The sequence below is a fragment of the Jaculus jaculus genome, chromosome 10 (genome assembly GCF_020740685.1).
Source record: "Jaculus jaculus isolate mJacJac1 chromosome 10, mJacJac1.mat.Y.cur, whole genome shotgun sequence".
NCBI lineage: Eukaryota > Metazoa > Chordata > Mammalia > Rodentia > Dipodidae > Jaculus > Jaculus jaculus.
The window spans coordinates 40,874,337-40,897,623 of record NC_059111.1 but is presented as its reverse complement, the minus strand read 5'-3'; the positions used below and the strand labels follow the sequence as shown (position 1 = coordinate 40,897,623).

General features: G+C 44.7%; 1 long non-coding RNA gene and 1 pseudogene across 1 annotated transcript; one reads left to right on the top strand and one right to left on the bottom strand.

The window, feature by feature from the left end:
• Positions 1–496: 496 nt before the first annotated feature.
• Positions 497–4,889, bottom strand: LOC123464080. Its single transcript, XR_006639337.1, has 2 exons — positions 4,706–4,889; positions 497–544 (listed from the first exon to the last, which is right to left on the bottom strand). It is a non-coding gene; the product is annotated as an uncharacterized LOC123464080 (long non-coding RNA).
• Positions 4,890–21,992: 17,103 nt separating this feature from the next.
• LOC101597485 lies at positions 21,993–22,419 on the top strand (annotated as a pseudogene).
• The last annotated feature ends 868 nt before the right edge of the window (positions 22,420–23,287 follow it).

The window sequence follows — 23,287 nt, the reverse complement described above, 5'->3', positions numbered from 1 at the left end:
CATATAGAGTGGAGTTTAACAACTGTCTGGCAGGTTTGGAGTAACATCCTGGGCTAACAGGAGGGTTGTGTCTCTTCTGGTGAGTCTTTTTTAAAGTCTCTTTAAAAAGGTTTTCTATGGGCAGTCAAGGCGCACAGATTGGGGGTTAAGGAGGGCCACCATGTCCATAACGGGGCAGGGGAGGTATTAGACCAAATAATTTGTCCTCCCTCAGAAATGACTAGCCAAGTCAAAGATAAGGGAAGGTGAGGACTAGCAGAGACGTTACTCACAAAACTGAAAGTTAAGAAGAGGTATGTTAAGATCGAGAGAGTCTTATCTTTAGGGGATTTGGAGTGCGATGTGCTTTCCATGGTGCGAGGTTTGGTGGTGTGCTGTCTGGGTACTCTGTCAGGGCAGCCTTGACGTGGGAGGCGTGGATCCAAGTGGCGATTCCGTCTACTTTTAAGGCCGTGGGAGTTGTCAGGAGCACGGTGTAAGGTCCTTTCCAGCGAGGTTTCAGATTCTTGGTCTGATGTCGACGGACCCAAACTGAGTCCCCTATCTGGAATGAATGGGGGATTAGCGGTTTATTAGTTGCCTCTTTATAGGCAGCTGCTAGAGGTTTCCAAACTTCCTGGTGTACCAACTGTAGGGCCTTCAAGTGAGCCTGTAGGGTGGGGGTATCAGTAAAATTAGAAATTTCTGTAAGCATGAAAGTGACAGCTGGCGGGGGACTGCCATAGAGGATTTCAAAGGGGGTTAGGCCATGAGGGCCTGGGGTGTTTCGGGCCTTGTAAAGGGTCAGGGGTAGGAGTTGTACCCAATCCTTTGAGCCAGTTGCAAGCGTTAATTTAGATAAAGCCTCTTTAATTGTTTTATTTATCCTTTCTACCTGACCTGAACTCTGGGGTCTGTATGCACAATGTAACTTCCAATTGATCCCCAGTGTCTTGGCCACTGACTGACTTACCTGGGAGACAAAGGCAGGCCCATTGTCTGACCCGAGTGCCTGTGGCATTCCATACTGAGGAAAGATATCATCTAGCAATTTCTTGGTTACCACTCTGGCGGTTTCATGCTTGGTGGGAAATGCTTCTACCCATCCTGAAAAAGTGTCTACAAAAACTAGGAGATATTTGTAACCATACATACCCGGTTTTACCTCAGTGAAGTCGAGCTCCCAACAAGCCCCGGGTTGGTGTCCCCTCAGGCGAGACCCAAGGGCCATCTGGGCTATCCAGCATTTACCTGAGCACACACTTTGCAAGTGTTTGCAACTTCTTTTAGGATTGAACCTTTGTTTAGAAAAAGATGTCCTGTTTCCTTTTGTTCTAGTAGAGTATTCATCTTTTGAGCACTCATGTGGGTTAGCCTGTGAAGTTGCTTAATGAGGAGGGCTGTAATCTTTTGAGGTACAATAGTCTTTTCTAGGTAAGTCCATTTGCCGTGGGCAGCATCATATGATGCCCCCAGTTTCTGAATCAAGTCCAAGTCCTCATTCGTGTATTCCCATCCCGGAGTTGGAGATGCTGCTTTAGGAGTCCCCTCCTCAGTGGCCATCAGAATCAAGAGTTGGGGTCCCAGAGCTGCCTCACGGGTGGCTTTATCAGCGAACCTGTTCCCTATGGCCTCGGGGCTGTTTCCTTTCTGATGACCTGGACAGTGTATAATGCTGAGCTTCTGGGGTAGGTACAGAGCCTTGAGGAGGGCCAATATCTCAGTCTTATTTTTGATTTCCCTCTGAAGTCAGCAGGCCCCTTCTTTTGTAAATTTCCCCATGTATGTGGGCGGTGGCGAATGCATACCGGCTATCAGTGTACATATTGAGTTTTTTACCTTTAGCCTGCTGGAGGGCTTGAGTCAAGGCAATGAGTTCCGCTTTTTGTGCTGAGGTCCCTCCGGGCAGGGCGCTAGCCCAGACTACCTGGTCTCTGGTGGTCACTGCAGCCCCGGCTCGTCTCTCACCATTCAGTAGGAAGCTGCTACCGTCCGTGTACCAGGTGAAATCTGCATCCTGCAGCGGCTGGTCAGTGAGATCCTTTCTGGTTCCGTGTACCTCTGCAAGAATCTGCTGGCAGTTATGGGTCTCTGGCCCCTCAGGGAGGGGCAACAGGGTGGCCGGGTTTAGGGCCACTACCGGACCAAATTGCACACGGTCTTTGTCGAGAAGCAAGGATTGGTAACGAGTCATACGTATATTAGACAGCCAGCGATCTGGGGGCTGTCTCACGATAGACTCAATGGCATGTGGCGTTAGCACAGTCAGAGGTTGCCCCAGGGTTAGTTTACTTGCATCCTTGGTCAAGACTGCAACTGCAGCGATTATTTTTAGACATGGTGGCCAGCCTGAGGCCACTGGATCTAACTTTTTTGAGAGATATGCAACCGGGCGCCTCCATGGTCCAAGCTGCTGAGTTAGCACTCCCTTCGCAAACCCCTGTCTTTCATCTATGAATAGCTCGAAGGGCTTGGTGATGTCAGGCAAGCCCAAAGCCGGAGGAGAGAGGAGAGAGTGTTTAATTTTGTCAAAAGCCTCTTGCTGTGGCTTAGTCCAATTGAAGGGGGTTCCTTGTTTAGTCAAGGGGTAAAGAGGGGCTGCCATTTCAGCAAACCCTGGTATCCATAGGCAACAGAACCCAGCGGTCCCCAAGAACTCTCTGAGTTGTCTATGGTTCTGGGGGACAGGAATGTGAGCTACAGTGTCTATGCGGGCCGGTGTTAACCAGCGTTGGCCATTTCTTAATTTATATCCCAAGTAGGTGACCTCTTGTTGACAGATTTGGGCCTTCTTAGCAGAAGCTCTATAGCCCAAGCGTCCCAGAGTCTCAAGCAGGGCCCCGGTACCTGTATGACAGTCCTGATATGAGGAGGCCGCAAGCAGGAGGTCATCCACATATTGGAGCAGAATTAAAGATGGGTGCTGGACTCGAAAGTCAGCCAGGTCCCGGTGTAAGGCTTCATCAAAGAGGGTGGGACTGTTTTTAAATCCCTGGGGAAGTCTTGTCCATGTTAATTGCCCTGAGATTCCACAGTCAGGGTCCTTCCATTCGAATGCAAACAGTGGCTGACTCTGGGAAGCCAGTCTCAGGCAGAAAAAAGCATCCTTTAAATCCAAGATTGAATACCACTGATGAGAGGGAGGTAAAGAACTCAGCAGGTTATAAGGATTAGGCACAGTGGGGTGGATATCTTCCACCCTTTTGTTAACTTCCCTAAGGTTTTGGTCAGGGCGATAGTCCCCGGTCCACTCTGGGTCTGGGTCTCCTTTGGTCTCCCAACCTATTAGTCCTATCATTGTTCTGTACTACAGTGGCCAAGAGGCGGCTCAATTCTCTGCTTCTCGTGTGTTTCCTAGCATTTTTCTTTTGTTTTTGTTTCTTTTTTTATGCTTGTCTTCTCTATTCTCTGCCTCCCTGTGTAGGTGGTCCTCTCTCTTTTCTGCTGTCTCTCATTTATTAAAAATCCTCTCTGCTTCCTTAATTCTCTCTAGAAAGGCAGCAGGGGATTTATCTGGTTTTTGTATTACTTGCTTTACCTTGGCCAAATTAGTAGGGTGGCGCCCAGCACCACGGAGGCCCGCTATGAGCAACTGGCGATAAAGGCGTAGGTGTCCCCTACCGTCTGCTGAGGTGTGGTCCCAGTCGGGGCGGGTCAAAGGAAAAGCATCATCAATCTCATCTAGTATCTGGGTGGGTCTCCCGTTATCGCCTGGAACATTCTTTCTGGCTTCCAGAAAGACTCTGCTTTTCTTCTGTCCTGAGAAGAGCCTCAAGGGAAAGGCTTGTGAAGTCTCCCCCTGTGGTGGCTGCTCTCGGTGGCTCCGTAGGCGTCCAGCCACTGGGGAAGGGAGTGCAAGGGGGGGCGCGGCGGCGCGGCTGGTGCCTGGGTTTGGGATCCATAGGTAGGGGGTCCTTCCGAGAGGAGATCTATAAGGGGGGGGGTATTGAGGTCCGGGGGAAGTACCGGTTTCAGGGGCTGCTTCTTGGTATCAACCGGACAACAAGAGGAGGAAGTAGGGGCAGGGAGAGGCAGTGGCGGGGCAGGTTGGGGGGGGGATAAAAGGGGCGACCCAGAGCGGTGGGCCAACTGCTAGACACTCCCAGGTGACTATATAGGGGACTTGGTCTGGTTGTCCATGTGGACCGTGATCGAACACCTTTGCTTTCACCTGTAAAATAGTAGAGAGGTTAAAGGTCCCATCCCTTGGCCAGCCCACATTAAAGGTGGGCCATTCCATGGAACAGAAAGTTTGCCATTTTTTCTTTTTGACATCTACTGACTGGTTGGAAGCAATATTTCGAACGTCTTTCCAATGATCTAGGGTTAAACTCAGGGGGGGTCACTATTTTATTTTTTTTGACCCATTTTGTCAAGAGACAACACTAAACAAACACCAAGGACTAAGACAACAGAGAGACAGCCGGCACAGAGACGCGCAGCGCGGCTTCAGTAACAGACTGAAAATGCAGATTCAGACGGGGAGACCATTTGTCCACCCAACAGACTAACGTATCCCTCGGATACTTGTTGAGCTCCGAAAAATCGGGCTCCCAAATTCCCTGAAGCGTCCTCCAGGGTGGCGGGGGAGAAGTCCGAGCCCGTCAGCTCCTTCTCAAGCCGCCCAGATACAGAACGACACGGATCCGAGCCGATTTTCTAACGCAGCGCAAAAAACGGAACTAGACGTAGACAGACAGAATGGTGCACCAAATTAAATGCTTACCTCCCGGTGGGCAGTAATTGGGTTGGGCGGGGGTCCCCAATCCCGGGCGAGCCCCCAGCTGTAAGATTCCCGGGGGAGGGGGAATCTTCCGTGGTGGGAGACCCGCGCCCAAGAACCAAGACCGAGCCACTGGATGCAAAGGCAAGAGGCAGCTTTATTGTTTACACAGGCGCCTGCGGGCACTCCAGTCCTTCGAGAGGCTGAGTGCGCCGGGCAAGGGGAAGGGTCTCTTTTTATAGAGTTAGGGAGAGCAGAAGCAGGTTTACAGAAGCAGAAGCATGATTTCAGTCCCAGCACTGGTTACTGGTTACTTATTAATAGACTTGGAGTCGGTGGGGATCCTCTTTTTTTTTTTCTTCTCGGAAGCATCCTGACAGGGTTATCTATAGTACATTAGGCGGAGTTTGTGGTCATGCCTGTCTGCATCTGGGGGTCACAAGGCTGTCTGCATCTGGGGGTCACAAGGCTGTCTGCATCTGGGGCTGTTTTTGGCTCCTGGTATTTTTCCATGGGTTTTACAGCTCCATCATGCCCAACTCCCACCCTACTTTCTGAATGAAAATTTGCCAAAGGTGAATTAGTTCACCTGGTCTTGTGGCACAAGCCTGTAATCCCACCTGAGGCCTGAGGATCTCAAATTAAGGCCAGACCCTGTCTTAAAGTAAAAATAATAGGCTAAGGATGTAGTTCTGTGGTAGAGAACAGTTGGTTTCTCCCAAAACAATTATGTCTCTACTATACCAGTGGACTCGTTTTGCCTGGCTGATCAGTTGTTTATCTCCAAGGGCTCACTCCTGGGTAAGACTTGGTGACTTTCCTATCCCAGCAGCCTGCATATCACCTTCTAGCACTGGAATGGCTAACTAGCAGGGAGGGAGCTTCCAGCTCAGTTCCAATTTGAGTTTTCAGTGTCTTGCAACCACAACATACATGTGGTGTCTTCAGCAACAGAGTCTCCCTCTAGCTCAGGCTGGCCTGTAATTCACTATGTAGTCTCAGGGTGGTGGTACAACTCTACTGATTTTATCAGAGGATAAGTAGGGGAGCCCAGCCTGGAACAAAAAGTTAGTTTCAGATCAGCCTGGGCTGGAGTGAGACCCTACCTCATTAAACAAAACAAACAATGGGCTGGTTTAGGGGTTAAGGCATTTGCCTGCAAAGCCAAAGGACCCAGGTTCGATTCTCCAGGACCCATGTAAATTAATCCCAGCACTCTAGAGGCAGAGGTAAGAGGATCACTATGAGTTCAAGGCCAGCCTGAGACTACATAGTGAATTCCAGGACAGCCTGAGGTACAGTGAGACCCTGCCTTGGGAAAAATAAATAAAGAAGTAAATCTTGACATAGAAGTATGTTCAAAATGTCTGAATGATGGAGCCCAGAAAAGTTCCCCAGGACAGGGCATCGCATCAGGACATCTGAGTCTCGAATGAGGAGCAGCATTAGTGGAGCACTCTAATGCTGCCAAAGAAACAATGTGGACAAATACAAGGAGGTTAGAAAGCAAGTGATAACTCCCCATGGTGAAGTCTCCATTGCAAGAAGCCACAGCCCTTGGGACTGGGAAAGGAAGCAAGGACCCCACATGGAGCAATCACACACAACTAGATAAACCAGTTTGACTCACTTGCAATAGATTGTTTAAAGATAAAGTAGGAACAGTTCAGGAGTGTGACAAATAACTGCAGTTTTTAGGTTAAATGTATAATACTTTTTTGGGGTAGGGTCTCTAGCCCAGACTAACCTGGAACTCACTCTGTAGTCCTAGGCTGGCCTTAAACTCACGGCAATCCTCCTACCTCTAGCTCCAGAGTGCTGGGATTAAAGGTATGTGCCACCGCACCGCACCTAGAAGAGTATATTTTTAATCTTTAATTATAAATAAAGGTAATTGTCTTTAACTATGAACAGTCAGTGAGATGTAAATTAGAAAGGGTAGTTTTAAGAGATCAAAAAGAGAGGTAGGGGGATCACTGAGTTCCAGTGAACCGCCACACCGGCTTCTCTGCTAGCTTGCCTGGCTGCTTGCTTGCCTGCCAGCCAGCCTGCTTTCTCTCTCTCTCTCTCTCTCTCTCTATTTATTTATTTATTTTATTAGAGAGAGAAAGAGAGTGAGAATGGGTGCGCCAGGGCCTCTAGCCACTGCAAACAAACTCCAGATGCATGTACCACCATGTGCATCTGGCTTACGTAGGACCTGGAGAATAGAACCTGGGTCCTTAGGCTTCACAGGCAAGTGCCTCAACAACCACTAAGCTATCTTTCCACCTCCTCTCTGCTTTCTTTACCTCTTACTTTGAAATAAACTATATTCTAAAAGAAAGGGAGAAAAGAAAAGAAAAGAAAAGAAAAGAAATAAAAGAAAAGAAAAGAAAAGAAAAGAAAAGAAAAGAAAAGAAAAGAAGAGAAGAGAAGAGAAGAGAAAAACACTAGCATAGGCATGGTGGCGCAGATTTTTGTTTTTGTTTTTCAAGGCAGGGTCTCACTGTAGCTCAGGCTGACCTGGAATTCACTATGTAGTCTCAAGGTTGCCTTGAACTCACAGCAATCCTCCTACCTCTGTTCCCAAGTGTTAACAGTAAAGGCATATGCCACCATGCCAGGCCGATTTTTTTTCTTGGCTTTTTAAGGTACGGTTTTGCTGTAGCCCAGGCTGACCTGGAATTCACTACATAGTCTCAGAGTAATCTCTAACTCACAGCAATCCTCCTAACTCTGCCTCCCAAGTGCTGGGATTAAAGGTGTGTGCCAACATGCCCAGCTTTTAACATTATTTTTATTTATTTGTAAGCAGAGAGAGAGAGAGAAAATGGGCACACCAGGGCCTCTAAACAAATAAATTCCAGATCACATGCCACTGTTCGTTTGGTTTTACATGGATTCTAGGGAATTGAACCTAGGTTGTTAGGCTTTGCAGGCAAACACCTTAGCCATTAAGCTATCTCTCCAGCCTATTTTTTTTTCCAAATTTTTTCTTTCAAGTTTTTAAAAAAATTTTATTTATTTATTAGAGAGAGAGAGAGAGAGAGGAAGAGAGATAATGGATATACCAGGGCCTTCAGCCACTGCAAACAAACTCCAGACACATGTGTCACTTTGTGCATCTGGCTTATGTGGGTCCTAGGGAATCAAACCTGGCAAGCATCTTAACTGCTAAGCCATCTCTCCAGCCTGGCTCAGACTTTTAAACCAACACTCAGGAGGCTGAAATTAGAGGATCATGTTGAATTCAAGGCCACCCTGGACTACAGCATGAATATCAAGTCTTTCTAGGTATTCCTGCTAGAGTGAGACTCAAGGAAGGAAAGAAGGAAAGAAGGAAGAGAGGTGTGGGGGGGACTCAATATAGATAGTGGCAGACAGATGGACTGATCTCAAACCCATGGCATTCCTCCTGCCACAACCTCTGGAGTGCTAGAATTACAGGCCCATGCTACAATGTTTTGCTATAATCTTTGGTCTTTTTTTTTTTTTTTAAGGTACGGTTTCACTCTAGCCAGCTGACCTGGAACTCATTCTGTAGTCCCAGTCTGCCCTCCAACTCTCAGTGATCCACCGACCTGTGCCTCCCAAGTGCTGGAATTAAAGGTGTGTGCCACCATGCCTGGCTTTCTGGTTTTTCCAAGGAAGGTTCTTGTCTTCATGCCTCAGCCTCCATGGTGCTGGGATTACATGTACCATCATGTAAAGGATAGATATGAGGTTTGGGGGTGCTCCCTGGAACCCCAAGCCCTGAGTTCATATCTATAAATTAATCAAAGAATTGTCAATTCCAGACTAGATAAAGTGACTTTTTTTTTTTTTTTTTGATTTTTGGAGATAGGATCTCACTCTAGCCCAGGCTGACCTGGAATTCACTATGTAGTCTCAGGGTGGCCTTGAACTCACAGCAATCCTCCTACCTCTGCCTCCTCAGTGCTGGTATTAAAGGCTTGTGTCACCACACCCATGAGAAAATGATTTTTAAACACCACATTTTATTCACATGCCAGCGATATGGGGAAGGAAAAGGGTTGAGGGCTGAGGAAGGTAAGGTAAGGGAGGGAAAAGGGAAATACACCACATGGTCCAGGAGCCCTTGTAAACAAACATGGATTTTAGATTAAAATAATAATAATAATAATGAGTGCCTGAGATTACATAGTGAATTCCAGGTCAGCCTGGGCTACAACCAGACCCTACCTCCACCCCCCCCCCAAAAATAAAAAAGACTTTCCAGTTTCTACTTTCCTGACTCAGCATTTTTAAAGTATTTGCTTCCACCTAGAATGTTTTCCTTGGCCATTCCTTTACCCCCTTTATTTTGTTTGTTTTAAAAATATATATATATATATATATAATTTATTTATTTATTTTGGTTTTTCAAGGGAGGGTCTCACTCTAGCCCAGGCTAACCTGGAATTCACTATGGAGTCTCAGAGTGGCCTCGAACTCACAGTGATCCTCCTACCCCTGCCTCCTGAGTGCTGGGATTAAAGGCATGCACCACTACACCCGGCTTGTTTTTAAATATATTTTTTGAATTTTTTTGTTTATTTATTTGAGAGCGACAAATAGAGAGAAAGAGAGAGAAAGAGGAAGAGAGAGAAAAAAAATGGGCACGCCAGGGCCTTCAGCCACTGCAAATGAACTCCAGATGCATGCGCCCCCTTGTGCATCTGGATCCTGGGGAATTGAGCCTCGAACTGGGGTCCTTAGGCTTCACAGGCAAGCGCTTAACAGCTAAACCATCTCTCCAGCCCTGTTTTTAAATATTTTTATTTACAGGGAGAGGGAGAGATTTTAGAGAGAATGGGGCATTCTGCAAATGAACTCCAGATGCATGTGCTACTTTATGTGTCTGGTTTTATGTGGGTGCTCTGGAGTCGAACACAGGTCATCACTTTACAATTGAGCACTTTAACCATTGAGCCACCTCTCCAATCCCTGTATTTTTTTTCTTTTTTTTTTTTTTATTAACAACTTCCATGATTATAAAAAAAAAAATCCCCATGGTAATACTATCCCTCCCCCCACTTTCCCCTTTAAAACTCCATTATCCCCATCTCAGTCAGTCTCTTTTTTATTTATTTATTTATTTATTTTTTTTTTTGAGGTAGGGTTTCACTGTAGCTCAGGCTGACCTGGAATTCACTATGTAGTTTCAGGGTGGCTTCGAACTCATGGCAATCCTCCTACCTCTGCCTCCCGAGTGCTGGGATGAAAGGCATTGCACCACCACGCCCGGCTCTTTTTTACTTTGATGTCATGATCTTTCGCTCCTATTATGATAGTCTTGTGTAGGTAGTGTCAGGCACTGTGAAGTCATGGATATCCAGGCCATTTTGCGTCTGAAGGAGCACAATGTAAGCAATCCTACCCTTCCTTTGGCTCTTACAGTCTGTCCGCCACCTCTTCTGCAATAGACCCTGAGCCTTGGAAGGTATGATAGAGATATTGCAGTACTGAGCACTCCAGTCACTTCTTTCTGTCACCATGATGCCTTCTGAATCATCCTAAGGTCACTGCCATCTGAAAAGAGAAGATTCTCTACCAAAAGTGAAAGTAGCATTAATATAAGGGCATGAACATTAAGAGAAGTGCTTACCAGGCAATTGATGAGCATAGTATATACATTTAGACAGGCAGCAGCAGACACTATACCCCTAGGGCTCATGATTATTCCTGTTTTAAGTTTTCAATATCAGAGATGTATTCCCTCCCATGGAATGGACCTCCAGTCCAATTAGAGGGCAGTTGGTTTCCACCATGACAGATGTGCCACTATTGCACCTGTTGGCTCATTTGGCCTGGCTGGCCAAATTAAGGCTTTCAGTGTCCACTGTTGAGTATGTTCACTGGTGATTTCTCTTTCTCCCATTGAACTGCATGCAGAATGGTTTCTTCCAGCTTTCTGTCAGCTGTTCTACATAGAAGAGGTTATCAGTTCAGTTCCAACAGGATTTCTCAGTGGCCTTGCAGCCCCAAGTATGTGGAGTCTTCAGCAATAGGGTCTTACCATCTATTCCTGGTGGGGAACCAAGGGCCTTGGCAATGGCCTATAATATTTTGGGGGCATCAGGGATCTCCCTGGCCAGCAACTCACTGGAAGGTATCCCATCCCTGGCACTGAAAATTTTCTAGCAACAATCATGGAAAATGTTACTAAAAATTGAGAAAAAAAAAAAAAAGAAAATTTTCTAGCAACAATCTAAGGCTCCTGAGTGTTCCATTGTTCAAAAAAGTACGTTTCCATATGATTTATTTATATCCTCTTAGATTTTGATTAGCCCTCCCTCCACTTTTCCTTTACTCACTCTCTTCCCCTGACCTCACTTTGGGCCCTTTCATCCCGATTAATCTATTCTTCTACTTACATATATACAATGCCATCATATTAAGTAACCCCCCTCCCTTTCTTTCTCTTCCCCTTATATCTCTTTTCTAGCTTACTGGAATTTGCTGCTGAGTTTTCTTCCTACTCACACAGAAGTCCAGTAATCAGTAGCTAGGATCCACATATGAGAGAGAACATGCGACATTTGGCTTTCTGGGCCTGAGTTACTTCACTCAGTATAATCCTTTCCAGATCCATCCATTTTCCTGCAAATTTCATAACTTCGTTTTTCTTTACCTCTGAGTAGAGCTCCATTGTATAAATGTGCCCTGTATTGTTTCTTTTTTTTTTTTTAAAAAGATTCTCATGGAGCTCAGGCTGTACTTGAACTTGCTATATTACTGAAGATAACCTTGGACTCTTGACCTCTCTGACTGTACCTCCCAAGTTCTAGGATTACCAGCTGTGTACCATTTTGCTGAGTTTCCCATCTACCATCAAGGCCCAAATCATACTGACATTTCACTGTCCCGTCTTCCCAGCATGTGAAACCCTGCAGCCTCTATTTGAGCAACTCATAGGCCTGCTTGTCTTATCTCCCCTATCAGTCAGCAATTTCTTTTCCACAGAACACTTAGCACAGCACATTTCCTCATAAATAGCACAGTAAGTGTGTTGTCCTTCATCTATCCTCTTTGTTAAATACCCATAAAGAAATATGACATGTTGATCATTTAAAAACAGAAAACTTCTGCATTTAAAAAAATTTCCCTTGATGGCTTCAAAATTTGAATACTGTATTGGTTATTCTTCATTGATCACTATGGCATCACCTAGGAGACAGACACACCTCTGGGTGTCCATGAGGGTCTCTAGAGAGGCATAACTGAAGGAAGACTACCTTCACTGTAGGCAGCACCATCTCATGGCTAGGCTCCCAGATTTTTTAAAAGAGGAAAAAAACGAGGAAGCCAACTGAGTGGCAGCATTTGTAGCTCTCTGTTTCCTGACTGTGGATGCACTATGACCAGCTGCCTCCCACTCCTCCCACCATAGCTAGAGCCATTCTTGATACTAAGGCTTCCCCATCATGATGAAAGGTACCCTCAAACCTTTCCTTCCTCAAGTTGCTTTTGTTAGATATTTTGTCAAAGGCCTAAGAAAAGTAACCATTAGGGCAATTAGGAGGTAGTGAAACTGTGGAAGGTGGAGTATGGATGGAGGACGTAGGTCACTGGCCCTCATGTGGAGGTGTGGGGTAGATGGTCCTCCTGTGGAGTTGGAGTGTGAATGGAGGATCAGGTCACTGGTCCTCCACTTATAACTTCCTAGCTTCTGTGAATTGAGTAGCTCTCTTCCTCATGCTCCTACCTCCATTGATGTTCTGGCTCCCAAGAACCATGGAGTAAGTGTATGATGCCACAGGCCAAAGTTAAATCAAATTCTCCCTTAGGCTGTGTTATTAGGTGTCTTGGTCACAGCCCATGTTCCAGTGCCCGTTCTGTCACAGGCACCTTGTCTATCCACTTAGTCATTAGCTTGATTTAATGTGAAATGTTCCTCAGAGCCTACCTTGAAAAACCAAAAAAAAAAAAAAAAAAAAGAGAGAGAAAATTCTCTACCAAAAGAGAGTAGAATTAATATAAGGGTATGAACATTAAGAGAAGTGCTTACCAGGCAATTTGGTGAGCATTATATATACATTTAGACAGACAGCAGCAGATGTTGCACCCCTAGGGCTCATGATTACCCCTGTTTTAAGTTTTCAGTAGCAGGGATGTATTGCCTCCCATGGAGTAGGCCTCCAGTCCAATTAGAGAGCAGTTGGTTTCCACCATGACAGATGGTCTACATAGAGGAGGTTATCAGTTCAGTTCCAGAAGGAGTTCTCAGTGGCCTTGCAGCCCAAGTATGTGAAGTCTTCAGCAATAGGGTCTTACCATCTATTCCTGGTGGGAAACCAAGGGCCTCGGCAATGGCCTGTAATGTTTTGGGGGCATCAGAGATCTCCCTGGCCAACTCCTCACTGGAAGGTATGTATCCCATCCCTGGCACTGAAAATTTTCTAGCAGCAATCCATGGCTCCTGAGTGTTCCATTGTTCAAAAAAGTAGGATTCCATATGATTTATTTATATCCTCTTAGATTTTGATTAGCCCTCCCTCCACCTTTCTTTTACTCAATCTCTTCCCCTGACCTCACTTTGGGCCTTTTCACCCCCATAAGTTTTAATTTTTTTAAAACTTATTTATTTATCATTTATTTACAGAGAGAGAGAAAAAACAGGGTTCTCTGGGGCTTCTAGCCACTAGCAAATGAACTCCAGATACATGTGCTACCCTGTGCATCTGGCTTATGTGGGTCTTGGGGAATTGAACCTGGGTCCTTTGGTTTTGTGGGTAAGTGCCTTAACTATTCAGCCATCTCTCCAGCCCATATTCCATTTATATATTTATTTATTTATGTATTGGTAGTACTTTATTTATTTGAGAGAGACAAAGCAAAAACAGAGAAAGAGAAAGAATGGGTACACCAGGGTCTCTAGCCACTGCAAATGAACTCCAGATGAATGTGCTACCTTTTTTTTTTTTTTTTTTTTTTTTTGGGTTTTCAAGGTAGGGTCTCACTCTAGCCCACGCTGACCTGGAATTCACTATGTAGTCATGGTGGCCTCGAACTCACGGTGATCCTCCTAACTCTGCCTCCCGAGTGCTGGGATTAAAGGCGTGTGCCACCACACCCGGCTAATATGCTACCTTTTGATCTCGCTTTATGTAGGTACTAGGAAATCAAAATTGGGTCATTAGGCTTTGCAAGCAAGTGCCTTAACCACTAAGCAATCTCTCCAGCCCCATATTTTTTTTTGAAGTAGGGTCTAGCTCTAGCTCAGGCTGACCTGGAACTCACTATGTAGTCTCAGAGTGGCCTCAAACTCACAATGATTCTACTACTTCTGCCTCCCAAGTGTTGGGATTAAAGGTGTGTACCACCATGCCTGGCATTAAAATTTATTTGAAGGCTTAGGGACCATTGTGGAAGAGGTGGTGGAAAGAATGTAAAAGCTAAACCAAACGAGGCGGCACACACGTTTAATCCCAGCACTTAGGAGGCAAAAGTAGGAGGATCACCAAGAGTTTGAGGCCACCCTGAGACTACATAGTGAATTCCACATCAGCCTGGACTAGAGTGAAACTCTACCTTAAAAAAAAAAAAAAAAAGAATTACTTGCGAGAGACAAGACAGAATGAGTATGGACAGGTTGTTAGACTTTGCAAGCCAGCACCTTAACCACTGACAAATCTCTCCAGCTCCCAACAGTTCTTTTTCTGGTTTGTCTTGTTTATTTTATTTATTTTGGGGGGGGGAGCATTTTGAGGTAGGGTGTCACTCTAGCTCAGGCTGACCTGTAATTCACTATGTAGTCTAGGGTGGTCTTAAATTCACAGTGCTCCTCCTACCTCTGCCTTCCAATGTTGGGATTAAAGGTGTGTGCCACCACAGCTGGCTTCATTTCTTTTTAATTTCTTTTTTTTTTTAATTAACATTTTCCATGATTATAAAATATATCCCATGGTAATTCCCTCCCTCCCCACCCCCACACTTTCCCATAATTTCTTTTTTTTTTCAAGGCAGGGTCTCACTGTAGCTCAGGCTGACTTGTAATTCACTATGTAGTCTCAGGGTAGCCTTGAACTCACAGCAATTCTCCTACCCCTGCCTCCTGAGTGCTGGGATTAAAGGCATGCGCCACCATGCCCAGCTCTAATTTTTTATTTTACCAACAACTTCCATAATTGTAGACAATAACCCATGGAAATTCCCTCTCTCCCCCCACTTTACCTTTTGAAATTTCACTCTCCACCATATTCCCTCCCCCTCTCAATCAGTCTCTCTTTTATTTTGATGTCATGATCTTTTCCTCCTATTATGATGGTCTTGTGTAGGTAGTGTCAGGCACTGTGAGGTCATGGATATCCAGGCCATTTTGTGTCTAGAGGAGCACATTGTAAGGAGTCGTACCCTTCCTTTGGCTCTTACATTCTGTCTGCCACCTCTTCTGCAATGGGCCCTGAGCCTTGGAAGATGTAATAGAGATATTTCAGTGCTGAACACTCCTCTGTCTCTTCTCAGCACCATGGTGCCTTCTGAGTCATCCCAAGGTCACTGCCATCTGAAAAGAGAAGGTTCTCTAACCCAAAGTGAGAGTAGCATTAATTTATGGGTATGAACATTAAAAGAAGTACTTACTGGGCAGTTTAGTGAGCATGGTATATACATTTAGCCAGACATCAGCAGACATTACACCCCTAGGGCTCATGTCTACCCTGTTGTAGGTTTTCAGTATCAGGGATGTATTCCCTCCCATGGAGCGAGCCTCCAGTCCAGTTAGAGAGCAACTGGCTTCTCCCATAACAGACATGCCACTATTGTACCTGTTGGCTCATTTGGGCTGCCTGGCCAAATTAAGGCTTGCAGTGTCCACTGTTGAGTATCTCCACTGGTAATTTCTCTCTCATTGAACTGCATGTGGCATAGCTTTATATAATATATATATATATATATATATATATATATATATATATATATATATATGCGTGTGTATATGTGTGTGTGTATGTGTGTGTATATATATATATAAAATTTATTTACAGTCAGAGAGAGAAATTAGGTCTGGGGCCTCTAGTCACTACAAATGTACTCTAGATGCATGTGCCACTTTGTACATCCAGCTTTATGTGGGCACTGGGGAATTGATCCCAGGTCATAAGGCTTTGTAGGCAAGTGCCTTAACTATTGAGCTGTTTCTCCAGCGCCCCCCTTTTTTCTTTTGATTTTTCAAGGTAGGCTTTCACTGTATCCCAGGCTGACCTGAACTCACTATATAGTCTCAGGGTGGCCTTAAACACATGATGATCCTCCTACCTTTGCCTCCCAAGCGCTGGAATTAAAGGAGTGTGCCACCATGCCCAGCCAGCCTAGCTTTTTCCACCTTTCTGTAAACTGGTCTACATGGAGGAAGTTTTCAGCTCAGTTCCAGCAGGATTTCTCAGTGGCCTTGCAGCCCAAGTATGTGGAGTCTTCAGCAAGAGGGTCTTACCATCTATTCCTGGTGAAACCAATTTCCTTGACAATAGCCTGCAGTGTTTTGGGGTTATCAATGACCTTCCTAGCCAACAATTCACTGGAAGGTATCCCATCCCTGGCACTGAAAATTTTCTAGTAACAATCTATGGATCCTGAGTATTCCATTGTCCAAAAAAGTAGGTTTCCATATGACTTATTTATAGCCTCTTAGCTTTTTTTTTTTTTTTTTTTTGAGGCAGGGTCTCACTTTAGCTCAGGCTCACCTGGAATTCACTATGTATTTTCAGGGTGGCCTTGAACTCACAGCCATCCTACTGCCTCTGCCTCCTGAGAGCTGGGATTAAAGGAATGCAACACCACGCCCGGCAATCCTCTTAGATTGTTTTTTTTCCCCTCTTAGATTTTGATTAGCCCTCCCTCCACCTTTCCTTTACTGAATCTCTTCTCATGACCTCACTTAGGCCTTTTCACCTCCATTAATCTGTTCTTTCTTCTTTCTTTTTATTCTTTGAGGTAGGGTTTTTTGTTTGTTTGTTTGTTTGTTTTTTGGTTTTTTTGAGGTAGGGTCTCACTCTGGTCCAGGCTGACCTGGAATTAACTCTGTAGTCTCAGGGTGCGATCCTCCTACCTCTGCCTCCTGAGTGCTGGGATTAAAGGCGTGTATCACCATGCCCAGCTGAGGTAGGGTTTTGCTGTAGCCCAGGCTGACCTGGAATTCACTATGTAGTTTCAAACTGCCTAGAACTCATGGTGATCTTCCTACCTCTGCCTCCAGAGTGCTGGGATGTTCTATTTACATATATACAATACCATTCTATTAAGTCCCCCCTCCCTTTCTATTCCCTTTATATCCCTTTTCTAGCTTACTAGATCATAAGATGAAATCTCAAACTAGTTTTAATTTTTATTTGCTTGAGCCAAACCAGGTGTTGTGGCAGACACCTGTAGTCCCAGCTCTTGCGTTTAAGGCCAGCCTGGACTACAGAGTGAGTTCTAAATCAACCTGGGCTAGAGTTAGAACCTACCTTGAAAAAAAAAGGGGGGGGGGGCTGGAGAGATTGCTTAGTGGTTAAGATACTTGCCTGTAAAGCTATAGACCCAGTTTTCCACCAGACACAACCATTCTCTCTCTCTCATGAATCAATGAATAAATTATTTAAAACAACCAAAAATAGCCAGGCATGTTGGGGCATGCCTTTTTTTTCCCCCGAGGTAGGGTCTCACCCTGACCTGGAATTCACTATGTAGTCTCAGGGTGGCCTTGAACTCATGGCAATCTTCCTACCTCTGTCTCCTAAATGCTGGGATTAAAGGCGCATGCCACCACACCAGGCTGTTGGTACATGCCTTTACTCCCAGCACTTGGGAGGCAGAGGTGCTCTCAAGCTAACTACTGCTGCGTGGTCAGCCAGGTCAGGCATCTGTCACAGCCTTTCAACACTCTCCTGCATGGAACACACCCCGGGCTGGCCCAGAGCAAGTGCTTTTGCCAGGAGGCAGCTCTGGAAGTCACAGTCTCTAATGTGACATGAAAGCCTTCTCTGGCTGCTGAAGACAAGATCAACATGTCCTAGGCCAAGTGCGGGTGTGAGGAATTTGGAGAGAGGGTTGCAAAAACAGACAACTTCACTGCTATAGATTAAAGAGGAGAAATGACTGAGAAAATGAACTCAAGAAATGCACCATAGCTGGGTGTGGTGGCACACACCTTTAATCCGAGCACTTGGGAGGCAGAGGTAGGAGGATTGTCCTAAATTCAAGGCCACCGTATGACTCCATAGTGAATTCAAGGTCAGCCTGGGCTGGAGTGAGACCCTACCTAAAAAACCAAAACAAAACAAAAGAAAGAAAGAAAGAAGAAAAAGGAAATGTACCATGGGAGTTGAGAGAAAACGTTGGTAGTATAGCATACAGGGTCCATAACCAAGCCAATGTATTGGTGACAATTCTCCCCTACCAGCCTGACAGCCCTTTGAAAGCAGGTCCAGGGTGGAAGTTTCCAGTTCAGTCCCCTTTCTTTTTTTTTAATCTATAATTTTTTAAAACTTGTATTTACTCATTTATTTGATAGAAAGGGAGAGAGAGTGGGCATACCAGGGCCTCCAGCCACTGAAAACGAACTCCAGACGCATATGCCACCTTGTGCATCTGGTTTATGTAGGTCCTGGGGAATTAAACCAAGGTCCTTTGGCTTTGCAGGCAAATGCCTTAACTACCAAGCCATCTTCTCCAGCCCTAAATTTATTTATTTATTTATTTGTTGTTTTTGTTTTATTGAGGTAGGGTCTTACTCTAGCCCAGGCTGACCTGGAATTCACTATGGAGTCTCAGGGTGGCCTCGAACTCACAGTGATCCTCCTACCTCTGCCTCCTGAGTGCTGGGATTAAAGGCGTGTGCCACCACGCACAGCTAAATATATTTTTTTATTGACAACTTCCATAATTGTAGACAATAATTCATGGTAATTCCCTAACTCCTCTGCTTTCCCATTTGAAACTCTACTCTCCATCACATCCCCTCCCCCTTCAATCAGTCTCTCTTTTATTTTCATGTAATGCCAGACTGGCATCTAACTCTTGGCTTTTTTTTTTTTGAGGTAGGGTCTCACTTTAGCCCAAGCTGACCCGGAATTCACTATGTAGTCTTAGGGTGTCAGGGTGGCCTCAAATTCATGGTGATCTTCCTACCTCTGCCTCCTGAGTCCTGGGACTAAAGGCATGTGCCACCATACCCAGCTGGCATCTAATTCTTGAGCTCCAGTGATCTTCTTGCCTCAGCTTCCTGAGTAGCTGAGATCCAAGGCACAAGGCCTGGCTGTCATTCAAACAAAATTAACTAGCTGTGGTAGCTCATCATTTTAATCCCAACACTTGGGAGGCTGAGGTAGGAGGATCACTGAGTTCAAAGTCAGTCTGAGCTTAAGGGAGACCCTTAAAAAACAAAACAAAGGGACTGGAGAGATGTCCTAGTGGTTAAGGCATTTGCCTGAAAAGCCTAAAGGACCTCAGTTTGATTCCCCAGGACCCATGTAAGCCAGATGCACAAGGGGGTGCATGCATCTGTAGTTTGTTTGCAGTGGCTGGATGCTCTGGTGCACTCATTTTCTCTCTCTCTCCCTTTCTCTCTCTGTCTTCCACTTTCTCTCTCTGAAACAAATAAAATATATTTTTAAAAAAGTGCCAAGCATGGTGGCACATGCATTTAATCCCAGCACTCAGGAGGCAGAGGTAGAAGGATCACCATGAGTTTGAGGCCACCCTGAGACTCTATAGGTCAGCCTGAGCTAGAGTGAGACCCTACCTCAGAAAACAAACAAACAAACAAAATCCAGGCGTAGTGGCACACGCCTTTACTCCTAGCACTTGGGAGGCAGAGGTAGAAGGATCATTGTGAGTTCAAGGCCATGCTGAGACTACATAGTGAGTTCCAGGTCATCCTGGACTAGTGTGAGACGCTACCTCAAAAAAACAAAACAAGGGCTGGAGAGATGGCTTAGCGGTTAAGCACTTGCCTATGAAGCCTAAGGGCACCCTGGTTCAAGGCTCCATTCCCCAGGACCCACATTAGCCAGATGCACACGAGGGCGCACACGTCTGGAGTTCATTTGCAGTGGCTGGTGGCCCTGGCATGCCCAATCTCTCTCTCTCTCTATCTGCCTCTTTCTCTCTCTGTCACTCTCAAATAAATAAAAATGAACAAAATATTAAAACAAACAAATAAATAAATAAAGACCTCAACACCTTCACTCTTGGCTCATGAAACCATCTTCCAGTTTTTCCTGATCCATCATCATCTCATGGGTTTGTTAGGCAAAGTCTAAAGTCACTTAGAGGATTTGAAAATTGATTTGTAAAACTTGTGTGTAACACGCATTAAGCCCTGGGTCCAGTCCCTAGCACCACATAAAAGGTTTGGTGGTGCATGCTTATAATTTCAGAACTCTGAAGTTGGAGGCAGGAAGATAAATTCAAGGTCATCCTCAAGTACATAGCCTATTCCAGGCCAGCCTAGATAAGTGAGACTATATTCTCAAAAATAAGCTTCAGCTGGAGAGATAGATGGCTTAGTGGTTATGGTGCTTCCCTGCAAAGGCAAAGGACCTAGGATCAATTCCCCAGTACCCAAGTAAAACCAGATGCTACACACAAAGTGGTGTATGCATCTGGAGTTTGTTTGCACCAGCTGGAGGTCTTGGCATGCCCATTCTCTCTTCTCTCTGCTTGCAAAAAATAAATTTAAATTTAAAAATAAATAAATAAACTTGCTTTGTGTTTTGTATTTTCTCAGCACTACCTATAAACTTATTTAATGTAGCTTGTGAATACATTTGTGTAAATTTATTGTTCAATTTGTAAATATAAATTACATTAAGTTGCCATATGATATATCTTTTATAAAACATCAACATAAACTATTGGGGTTGATTTTTTTTTATCTGACTCTCCTGTGGAATTTTTAGTGTCTTCCATGACTATTTTATGTCTTTTGCATCCTCCCCAGAACCCCATTTGGCTCTGACTTCATCCCTGCCATGAAGAGCCTGAGAAGCAGGCTGGTGATGCAGTTCAGTGGCAGAGTGCTTGCTGAGCCGGGGTGCAGGGATGCCCTGTGCACATACATAACTTTCCTTACTGGCTCTGAGAAAGGGCCTCTTCTAAGTATTTCAGACAGGCATGGTGGCACCTGGAGCCCCAGTACCCCAGAGACAGGCAGAAAGCCTTGAGCTTAAGGCTACCCTGAGGTACATATTCAGAATCTATGTTAAAAAAATGTAAATAGCCGGGCCTGATGGCACACCATTAATGACTGTACTAGGAAGGCAGACATAAGATCACTGAGTTTGAGTCTAGCCTGAAACTACAGAGTGCTTTCCAGGCTATCATCAACAACAACAAAAATATAAATGCTGCCGGGTGTGGTGGCGCACACCTTTAATCCATGCAGTAGGGAGGCAGAGCTAGGAGGATCACTGTGAATTCTAGGCCATCCTGTGAATACAGAGTGAATTACAGGTCAGCGTGAGCTAGAGTGAGACCTCAAAAAAACAAAAAAAAGTAATTGCCCACATCATTTCTTCTAAGTTTGCTTCTATCCTCCCCCCACTTTGCCCTTTGAAACTTCATTCTCCATCATATCCCCTCCCCCTCTCAATCAGTCTCTCTTTTGTTTTGATGTCATGATCTTTTCCTCCTATTATGATGGTCTTGTGTAAGTGGTGTCAGACACTGTGAGGTCATGGATATCCAGGCCATTTTGTGTCCTGAGGAGCATGTTGTAAGGAGTCCTACTCTTCCTTTGGCTCTTACACTCTTTCCGCCACCTCTTCTGCAATGGATCCTCAGCCTTGGAGGCTGTGAGAGAGATATTGCAGTGCTGAGCACTCCTGTCCCTGCTTCCCAGCACCAGGATGTCGTCTGAGTCATCCCAAGGTCACTGCCATCTAAAAGGAGAAGGTTCTCTTAACAAAAAGTGAGAGTAGCCTTAATGTATAGGTATGAACATCAAGAGAAGTGCTTTCTGGGCAGTTTGATGAGCACAGTATATACATTTAGCCAGACAGCAGCAGATGCTACATACATCCCTAGCTCTCATGACTGCCCCTGTTGTAGGTTTTCAGTATCAGGGATGTATTCCCTCCCCTGGAAGAGGCCTCCATTCCAATTAGAGGGCAGTTGGTTTCCACCATGACAGACATGCCACTATTGCACCCATTGGCTTATTTGGCCTGGCTGGCAAAATATAAGGCTTGCAGCATCACTGATGAATTTAATCAGTCCTTCAGGGAAGAACTAACACCATTGCTTCTTAAGATTTTCCATAAAATAGAGTGATTGTTGGGGCCAGCAGACAATAAGGCAGCCGAGGCAGTGCACTGTTGGGTGGAAGATGAATGCCAGAGGACTTGGATCTCAGCTTAAAGACAGTATTCCAGTTACTGAACAGTCAGTAAGTGGGCCTTTTGAAAGTCATGATCTTCTTCAGAAAGGGTTTTCTTGTGTAAAAACATGAACTTTTGCCCAGCCATCCTCTTGAACTATCAGATAAATATTTCTAGCTTAACCAAGATCAAATGAATTTTTCCACACTGAAGAGCATCCAAGGTCTGTTTGCTCCACTGAAGTTACAAATGGAGTTTAAGGCAGTGCAGCAGGTTCAGCGTCTTCCATTTCTGTCAAGTTCCAACCTTTCACTGAATATTTTGAAAGGCAACGATGAGACCATTGGCTTTGAAGATATCCTTAATGATCTGTCACAAAGTGAACTAATGGGCGAGCCACACTTGATGGTGGAACACAAGCTTGGTTTACTGTAATATGCTGTGCTGTTCATGGGTGACAGGATGCATCTGTTTTAGTTGTTTCTGTTGTAATTTGATGTATAAAACATTATTAAAGTACTGATAAGAAAAAAAAAAGATTTTCCACAAAATAGAAAAGGAAGGAAACCTACCAAACTCCTTCTATGAAGCCAGCATCACCTTGATACCAAAACCAGGCAAAGATAGAAGAAAAAATGAAAATTACAGACCAATCTCCTTCATGAACACAGATGCAAAAATTCTCAACAAAATATTGACAAACAGAATACAAGAATATATCAGAAAGATCATTCTCCCAGACCAAGCAGGCTTTATCCCAGAGATGCAGGGATGGTTCAACGTACACAAATTGGTAAATGTAATACATTATATAAATGGACTGATGGACAAAAATCACATGATCTTCTCATTACATGCAGAGAAAGCATTTGACAAAACCCAACATCCCTTCATGATAAAAGTCCTACAGAGACTGGGAATAGAAGGAACATATCTCAACATAATAAAGGCTATTTATGACAAGCCTATAGCCAACATATTACTAAATGGGGAAAAACTGGAAGCTTTTCTACTAAAATCAGGAACAAGACAAGGGTGTCCACTGTCCCCACTTTTATTTAATATAGTACTGGAAGTCTTAGCCATAGCAATAAGGCAAGAGACACACATAAAACATAAGACACACAAATTGGAAAGAGATCAAGTTATCATTATTTGCAGATGACATGATTCTATACATAAAGGACCCTAAAGACTCTACAGAAAACTGTTAACACCTATAGCCATGAAGCAGGACACAAAATAAACACACAGAAATCATTAGACTACCTATATGCTAACAACAAACACACAGAAGATGAAA